The sequence below is a fragment of the Sarcophilus harrisii genome, chromosome 4 (assembly GCF_902635505.1).
Source record: "Sarcophilus harrisii chromosome 4, mSarHar1.11, whole genome shotgun sequence".
In the NCBI taxonomy this organism is placed as follows: Eukaryota; Metazoa; Chordata; class Mammalia; order Dasyuromorphia; family Dasyuridae; genus Sarcophilus; species Sarcophilus harrisii.
Window position 1 is genome coordinate 402,537,680 of NC_045429.1, and position 9,489 is coordinate 402,547,168.

At 31.7% G+C, this 9,489-nt stretch overlaps 1 protein-coding gene across 1 annotated transcript in view; it reads right to left on the bottom strand.

Moving 5' to 3' along the window:
- OLFM3 (olfactomedin 3) overlaps positions 1 to 9,489 on the bottom strand; it is a 279,241-nt gene that overhangs the window by 69,324 nt on the left and 200,428 nt on the right. The window lies entirely within an intron of this gene.

Consider the following 9,489-nt stretch of genomic DNA (forward strand, 5'->3'; position numbering starts at 1 on the left):
GGTTACAAGAAGACAGAATATTGTTTTAGTCCCAGAGGAATGTGCAGAAGTTGTTTGTTTTAAGAGTTTGCTGCCAAAGACATAGATTTTTTTCTTAAGCATCTCTGGCAGGAGATATGGACAGAAATCTTTGATGAAATTGAAAGAGATACATATTTATAGACAAGTAGGTGCCCCTAACTTTTGTAAACAGAATTAAGCTAGGGTGACTACTGAAATACTTTTAAATCCTCTCCACTTCTATTCAGAATCTAGGATACATCAAACAAAAATCTCCAAAACCACATCAATCTAAATTCAATTGTTCATGGTTTTGTTTTTATTTTAAGCAAAGATGGAAAGAAAGCCAATTATTGATCCTTTCCCTCCACCCCACAATTCAAGAAACAAACTCAATAAAGATTAGTAAGTCCTCTAGCTCTTTAAACAAAGTAACAGTACTTTCTTAGAGCTAAATATTTTTTCATTTGTGTCCCAGTATAAGTCAAAGTGAGTTCAGAGCCTGAGTGATTAAAGATTACACTTGAAACTCTACCTGACAATAAAGGGGACATTTTTTGAAAGTTTAATTTCTAAAATTGCAAATGAATACACAAAGTAATTACTGGATAATTTAGGATGCAACAAGGCAGATGGCAATTACACTTATTAATGAACTATCAGTCCAAAAAAGAATAGCTTCTTCAGAAGGATATAGAATTGAATGTCAGGAGAAAATAGCAGTATCATTAGCCATGATAAAAACAACAAAAACAGCAATAACAAGCAAGAGCTTAGTGAAATGTCATCAAGTTTCACTGAGTTGTCAGTGACATCAAAACAAACTAAAAAGCCAGTGACCCTAATCTCTGAATGAAACCCATTATGTACAACACAGTAACTGGGATTCAGGTTTACACCATCCAAATGATCATCTATATAGTCCAAATTTAGAATACTTTCCAGCTCTCTGCTTTAGTAAGTGGACAGATTAGAAACTCCTCAATTTAGAATGTGTAGATAAGAAACACAGTTAATTCAGGACCATACCGCTTTATAATTACCAAATGTTTTGTTTGAGACCCAAATCAATTTCTCCCTTTTATTTAGCTACTTCTATATCCATATATAAAATTTAGTTCCCACAAAAACTCAAGACCTAGAGAAAACAATAAACTGTTACATCTGATAACACGGTAGGCCTTTTATTAAAACTTAAATTGTACCAGTTATGTATTCTCTTTTTTAGAGTCTCCACCCAGATCAATAGACATACGATGTACTATACAACAATACATTATTGCTCTTGTACTGCTAAAATATATTGATTAATATATTTCCTCATTAGATTTTTTTTAGAGTAGTCTTTTCTTTTATTACCACAAGTTTTTTTTTTTATAATGTAACTCTCCAATAAATAATTAACAAGCAAATAAAATTGATTGGGAGGGATTAATAGATAAATATGAATAATATTAGCATGTCACAGGAATTCTCTTTCTCCTGAATTTGTCACACAACAGAGCAGCACAATTTATGCTACAATAAATATTTTACAACAATTCTCTGTATATATGTGTGCATGTATGTTTATACAGAAGGAGGACTTGAAGGAAATTAACTTCTGGAATCCTGAAACCTAGATTATAAAATGTAATGAAGGAATCTGACACATAGAAGATTCATTTAAAAGATTGGCAAAAGACTATATACCTACTATGTTATAGAAGAGACTCTTGGTCAAGTATAGGTTGAATTATATAACATCTGAGTTTGCTTACAATTCTAATATGTTGTATGTTTATATAACATAAAAACATTCATTGTTCAAAATGGAACTTAAGGTGGCAGAGTGATAGTATTTCCATAGTCAGGGGGTGAAGGTTATACCCTGTTCTGCTGGCACAGCAGGATCCATGCATGTAATTCTTAGGTGATTTTTCTATTATCCTCTAATGATTATTACTACATATTCAAAATAAATTAAAAAGGACTCAGAAAACTAATAAGATGAGAACTACACTAAAAAATGGAGTTAGGATTTATAAGAATAGATAATGGTCTTGAACTGTTTTGAACAATGAACCATTTATTGACAGAAAGTGATTGACTCAGGGTGCATAATAAGGCATCTACATTTTTTGATATGGCCAATGGGAAAATTAATTGTATTTGCATATTTTACAACAGTTTTTAAAATCATTTTTCAGTAGTCAGGGGAGGTTAGCAGGAGGGAACAAACCAAATGCTTGTTTAAAAGTGTACATGAGATCTTTCACAAGCATAATTATGTGTATATCTTTAACAAAACATGGAATAATATAAACATGGAATAATTCACCCTAAATGTCACCTCTTATATGCATCTTTCCTGAGGATCACAAGTTACTAATAACTCCTCCATTTGTTTTCCTTCACATATACACTTACTTTCTCCTTCCCTTTCTTCCTCCCTTCCTCTCTTTATCTTTCCCTCCTTCTCTCTCATATATTATATATGAATGATATAATATAAATAATATAAAGCGGCACAGCAAATGTAAGAAAAATATGACTCAGGATCATAAAACAGAAGCTAAAGTATTATGGAGAACACAAAAAACTTATACCTACTTATCAGGAAAAATGTGAACAAAATGTGAGATATTAGAAACAGGAAACATAATAATATGCAAAAGGATGAAATAAACTATCTAATATACAGGTATCTAATGGTTACTAATATCGAAATCATTTCTGAATAAACTGAGTATAATTGAAAATAGACTTGTGAGAGTAAAGATAAAAAATAACACCAAGGTAAAAAAAATTAAAATGAGAAGATATAGTATGTGAAATAGATAAAAAGAACATACATTGACTTATTACTATTTCCTAAGGACGTTTATCTAATCTAAGGCAATTCCCACAATAAGAAATAAGAAAAGTTTAAAAAACATTTTAGATAGGAAGAAATAACACAAAACAAAACTCAATTTCTGACAAATGAAACTAATGCCTCTATGGTAGCTAATGGAAATAAAAGGTTAAAAAATAAACTCAGTTGTGAAATCCTATGCAAAAGGGAGTAGATATGATTTCATAGAACAGTGAGAAATAGAAAAGAATAAAAACAAGATTATGGAAAGTGGTAATACATAGTTATACATGTATTGAGGGCAAATTTCATGAAAAGATAAAGGAATAGGCAGGCTTAGGAAATTATACTCTATAACACACCAAATTGACATACAATTGAATGAATATTCCAGAGAAAGTGTCATGCCATTGTACTTGTTTGTTGACTACAAAAACAAACAATTTAATTTGATAGAATAAATTGCAAGCCTAAAGTATATCCTCCAATAGTGCTCCTCCTCCATATAGTAAGAATATAAAGGATTTCTTGATAAATTCAACAACAGAAATTACTTTTTTCAATGATCCTCTGATTATTAGTGTCATGCTGTTATAAGAAAGATTTGTGTTAAATAAAAGCATTTGCTTATGCCCTGCAAGATACCCCTGTTTGAAAATAGCACCATGCTGGTTGCATCAAAATTTTGCAAAAATGGTTGCTCTAAAATTTTGTAGTCTTTTAAATAAGATTTATAATCATTGATGAGAGTTCAGGCATTTAATAATAGCTAATATTCATATAATGCTTTAAGGTTTGAAAAGAACTTTACAGACACCATCTCATTTAATGCTTACAACCACCCTGTGAGGTAGGAGCTATTATTATCCCCATTTTACAAATAGGGACATATATGTTTTCTAAACATTCTATCTTTTCCCATGTCTAGCACTGTTCTATATACTTCTCATACAATATGCCTTTACTTGATCCATTTATAATTTTTTTCCTTATGTTTGACTGAGGCAGCTATGGATAGTTACTAGATGTATGACCCTAGAAAGTTACATAATTTTTTTCAGACCCAGTTTTCTTATTTGTAAAATGAGTGAGAAGTGAATATGTTGTTGTTTGCATGTAAACTCTTTTGGGGAAGAGGAGAGGAGAGAAAAAAGACAAATATATATATATATATATATATATATATATATATATATATATATTATTAAAATTTTAACTCCCTGTTGTCTTTTTGCTCCACTAAGTGCTTGAAGATCATTAGGACTCCAAATGAGTATTCTGGCTAAGCCTTCCTGGGAAAAGTTAACCATTTAGTTCAATTCATCAAATATTTATTAAAAACTCCTATTGTTTATAGAACATTGCTAGACATGGGAAAAGATAGAATGTTTAGAAAACATATTTGCCACTTAAAAGGCTAATAAAACTGAGACACGTATGACTACCATATAAATACTCTTGCCATTCCTAAAGAATGTATGATTTCATGCAATCAACTATGTAAAAAAAGCTATATACAAGAGACATTGAAAATAGGTCTCAAATATAAATTATTCCATTTGGCATTTACAGCCTTTTATAATATTTCTCCCGTTTCACTTTTTAGACTTATTTCACATTTCTTCTTTTCATGAATGTTACAAACAATTCAGTCAAATTTGCTCACTTGCTCCTTCACACAGAATTTTTTATGTCCCCTCTCAATACCTTTGTGTTGGCTAAATCCTCTGCTTGAAATTCCCTCCCTCCATCCCTAATTCTGTGTCTTAGAATTGCTACTCTTCTTCAAAATTCACCCTAAATGTCACCTCTTATATGCATCTTTCCTGAGGACCACAAGTTACTAATAACTCCTTCATTTGTTTTCCTTCACATATACACTTACTTTCTCCTTCCCTTTCTTCCTCCCTTCCTCTCTTTATCTTTCCCTCCTTCTCTCTTTTTCTCTAATATTTGTAAACATTATATATACTATATAATATATGCAATGTAGTATAGCATATGTGCAATATAGTATAGAAACTGTATTGTATATATAACCTATAACTTATATATTATATGTGTATATATATTTAATGTGTACTTGCTCTTTTTCTCCTATAGGATATAAATTATTTGAGGGCATTATTTTTTTTCAAAGCATGAGTGCTTAATAAGTGATTGCTATTTGGGTGATGATTGAAGGGAAGAACAGATGAAAGTACCTGGCTTGATGAAGACTACTAATATGCTAACTTATTGCACCCATTCATGTTGGCAACCAGGAAGGTGCTGTTCAATGAACCTTGAATTTAACCCTTCTCAGGCCTTTAACTTTACAGAGGAAAGAAGTGTCCCTAATGTAAAAGAACAAAGTTATAATGAAAAGAAATAGGAAAGTACATTAAAGGAAGGATTTTTGTACTCTTTATCTCTGCCTTTTGCTAAGAAACTGATTGATGCTCTTAAAGTCTCAGAGGACTCTCCCAAAGCAGCTGTTATTCCATTTCAAAGTAATAGGAAAAGTAGCAAGGGAAGAGAATTATATAGGGAAATAATTTTTCTTGGTTTTTCAACTGATATTGGAGACTGGGAAACATAGAAATAAACACAGTATCCAGAATATTGTTTGTATGAAGAAAGGGCAGCATAATGGGGTAGAATCACAATGGACTGGGAATGGGGAATAGTTTCTGGATCCTGCTCTGCCATTAATTGGATGGTACAAGGCATGCCATACATCCACTTTGAGCTTCATCCTATGTATGGATATTTGACCATCTATAAGGTCTGTTTCAACTTTAAAATGATCTTTATTTGTTTTCTATATTCATACTAGGAACAAAAGGGGGCAACATTAAAGTTAGACGTGAGGAAGAATTCAAAGAGAAATCGTACCAAGCAACATAAGTGTATGGCAATACAATATCTGGTTCTTGAGGTGGTTGGGTTTTTTTGTGTTTGTTTTTTTGCCAAAGAACAAGTTGTTATTGCTGTCATTCAGTCATTTTTTCAATTGTATACAAATCTTCATGATCCCATTGAGAGTTTTCTTATCAAAGATACTGGAGTAGTTTGCTATTTTCTTCTCCAGCTCATTTTACAGATGAGGAAACTGAGGCAAATAAAGTTAAATGATTTGTTTAAAGTCACAGTAAGTTTCTAAGGATAGATTTGAACTCAGCAAAATTAATCTTCCTAACTCCAGGCCTGGTACTTTTCCCATAACAATCCCTAGATGCCCTATGCTCACCATCACTTCCATATTCAATAGCTGGTTTCCTAACTTCATCAATCAAAATTTATTTTAAATGCCACTTCCTCTATGAAACCTTCCCCGATCACCCTTGTTTGCTGTCTGCTACACCTTCCAGATTTCACATAGCACTTTGTAGAGCCCAATTTCTCTTGCATATTTATCATATAACATTATATAGTTTTATTTTGCTAGTATTTTAATCCCTAATGGATTACAAATTTCAGGGGGGAAGTTTATAGTTTTATACTCCCCACTAGCTACCTCACAATATGTAATTAATATTTTAATTGAATTTATGCTTCATGAGGGAACATCATGACTTTCACCAAGGAGAAAATAAAAGCATTTATCTATCTCACATTTTTACCACATCTCTTCTTCTCCATGTTTTTTATAAATTTTTTATATTGCCTTCAATAATCTCTTACACTTATATATAACACTTGAAAGCTTGGATAGCTTTTTACACATTATTACATTTGGCACTTACACATCAAATGCAATGGGGAGGTGCCATTATTGTCCCATATTTTCAGGTGAGAAAAATGATGGTACGGAAAAATGAGGGTCACACAGCAAACAGATGAGGATTGGAACTCAGGTCTTCCTTGCTTTAATCTCTATTCTTACATCATATTATTTCACATTCAGGAATCAAATTGTGGAATCTCACTGTGGAATGTAATTCGTTTGTTTCTGAAGATAAAGTGGATGGGAGATCTTTAATTATTTCCTTTATGTTTGAATGGCTCCCAGATTTGCCACCTAGGATACTGGTTCTAAGTGTATCTCCTGGGTTTCTCTTTGACCCAAGTATTATTACAAATTCCAGTCTGCAATCCATCTTGATGCTGCCTAAAGACCTTATTAAGCCCAGTACTTCCCATACTCAAATTAGGTTCCTATTATTCCTGTAACCAATTTTATTAATGGAAGTAGGTAAGAAGAAGAGGTAGAGATCATCACCTGAGGTGATATGAGAGGGAGGGGAAAGAGACATAAATAAAGGAGAGGAAGAAAGATCTGCTTTCATTTTCTGATCTCCAGCTGTTGGTGTCCAATGTCAAGAAATCGGAGAGTTGGTAGCTTTTCTCACTCTGGGCTCCTGCTCCACAGTGATGAGGTTCCCTGCAGCTTTGCTAGGGTCCAATTATGTCTTTGGTATTGATGCTAAAGATTTTTTAAAAAATATTTAGTCAAATAACATTTAAATTTTCCCTGGGAAGTATGTCTCTTATAGCTAGTTCCCAGGATGGAGGGCTAAGATTATATCACCACCAACTTGTGTCCACCTATGAAATCAGTTCCAATTTCCTCATACTGGTGTTCAAAGTTCTCTTTTATAAAGTTCAGTCCAAACTATCTGTGCTTTATTTCCCATTACTAAACTATAAATCCTCTGGTCACAATTTAGATACTGCCTCCTCAATGAAGTTTTCCACTCCTACTCAGTGAATAACACTGTATGTACTCTCTTTCTCTGTTAATCATTAAGAGTTTATTATTAGTCAGGCACTGTGTTAAGCACAGGTGATTAAAAAAAAACAAAAATAAAAATAAATAGTCCTTGATCCCAAAGAGCTCTCACTCTAATGGGGGAAGACAACATACAGATAATAACTATGTAAAATATGGCATATACCAGATATGTTGGAGATAATCATAGAAGGAAGGCTTTAGCATTCAAGGGGGTAAGGAAAGAATTCCTATAGAAATTGTTATTTTGTCTATGATTTGAAGAAATCCAGGAAAGCCATGAGGCAGAAAGTAAATAACAGAAAATTCTAGGCATGGGACACAGCCAATACAAATAAAAAAATAAAATCAGTGGAAGATGGAGTGTCTTATTTAGGAAAAGCAAGGTGGCCAGTGTATGTGGGGAAGAATAAGATGTAAAAAGATTGGAAAGGTCCAAAGGGACCATGTTATGGATAGCCTGAACGTCCAAAATATTTTGTATTTCATTCTGTCAATAAGGAGCAATTGGAATTTAGTGAATAAGAGAAAACATGACCAGACTTATTCTTTAGGAAGATCATTTAGTTAGTTGAGTTGAGGATGGACTGGTATAGGGAGAAAATTGAGATGAGAAGATATAACAGAGATAACCTGCACAAGGGTAACTGAATTTTTCAGTGGAGAGAAGGGGTTATATACATGAGATACTATCAAGTTAGAATCAATAGAACATGGAAACTTATTTGATATATATGTAAGAAAGAATAGAGAACTGAGGATTGTACCTAGGTTTTGAGTCTATGTGATTTTGCCTATGTATAATTTTTAAAAAATACATTAATAATTCAATATGATAGTAACAAAATCTTTCTGCTTCTCTATTGTTCCCTTCCAAACTTCTTTTTCTCTTTTGTTTTTGTTTAAAGTTTCATTAATAATTCTCTTCTTATAATCTTTTATTACTATAACCATCTACCAAATCTCCTCTTTACCCTTTCCCCCATAAAAGAATCACTTACTTGTAAAACAACAAACAAATTAATATACGTGCAGTATATATATATATATATATATATATATATATATATATATATATTTTCTGCATTTTTTAGCCCATCAGTTCTCTACTGAGAGATAGAAAGCATGCTTCATATCAGCCTTCTTTAGTTATTGCATCTATAAGAGTTCTAAAACATTTTAAAGATTTAAAAAATTTTATATATATCTTTTATCAAACAGTCCTCCTACCAACTCATATCTAGCAAAGTATTGCCTTCACTTTTCTTCTAAATTATTACTAATGTAACATTTTATATTTGGGTTAAATGTTGATTTGGAACTTGTAGTGATATATATTGTAAAGATACTGTTTTTGGAACTTATAGTGGTGTATACTTTAAGATGATGTTCTAAACTTAATTTCTGACAACTACTTTCCAGTCCTCTCTGATGTTTATATTGAATTCTTACTTCAATAACTTGAATTCAATAATCCTTGAATTTTTTCAAAACATTTTTCAAACATTATATTAATATGTTTATTTTATATTGCTTCTTATTCTTTAGTTTTTAATCCTATATAAAATCGTGTTATTTATTATTAATTTAATATTTTTCATTAATCACCCTTTCTGTTATTTAATAAGGATTAATTCATTTTGACAATTGTTAAATTTGTAACTTAAGTCATATTTGGTATCTTGAAGTCCCTTTTATTGCTATTTTTCCATTTTTTCCCTTGAAGTTAGTGATTTTTTTTCTTGAGGTAAATTTTAGATGGATAAATGAATAAAGAATTTGGTATATGACTTGTTTATATATTAAGTACAATCTTGAGTGTTGGGGAAACAAATACAAGCAAAAGAGACAGGCCTTACCCTAAGAGAACTAACAATGAGGGGAAAGACATAAAACATAAATAAAAGTCAGAATATAAGAGAAGATGGAATCAGAAGAA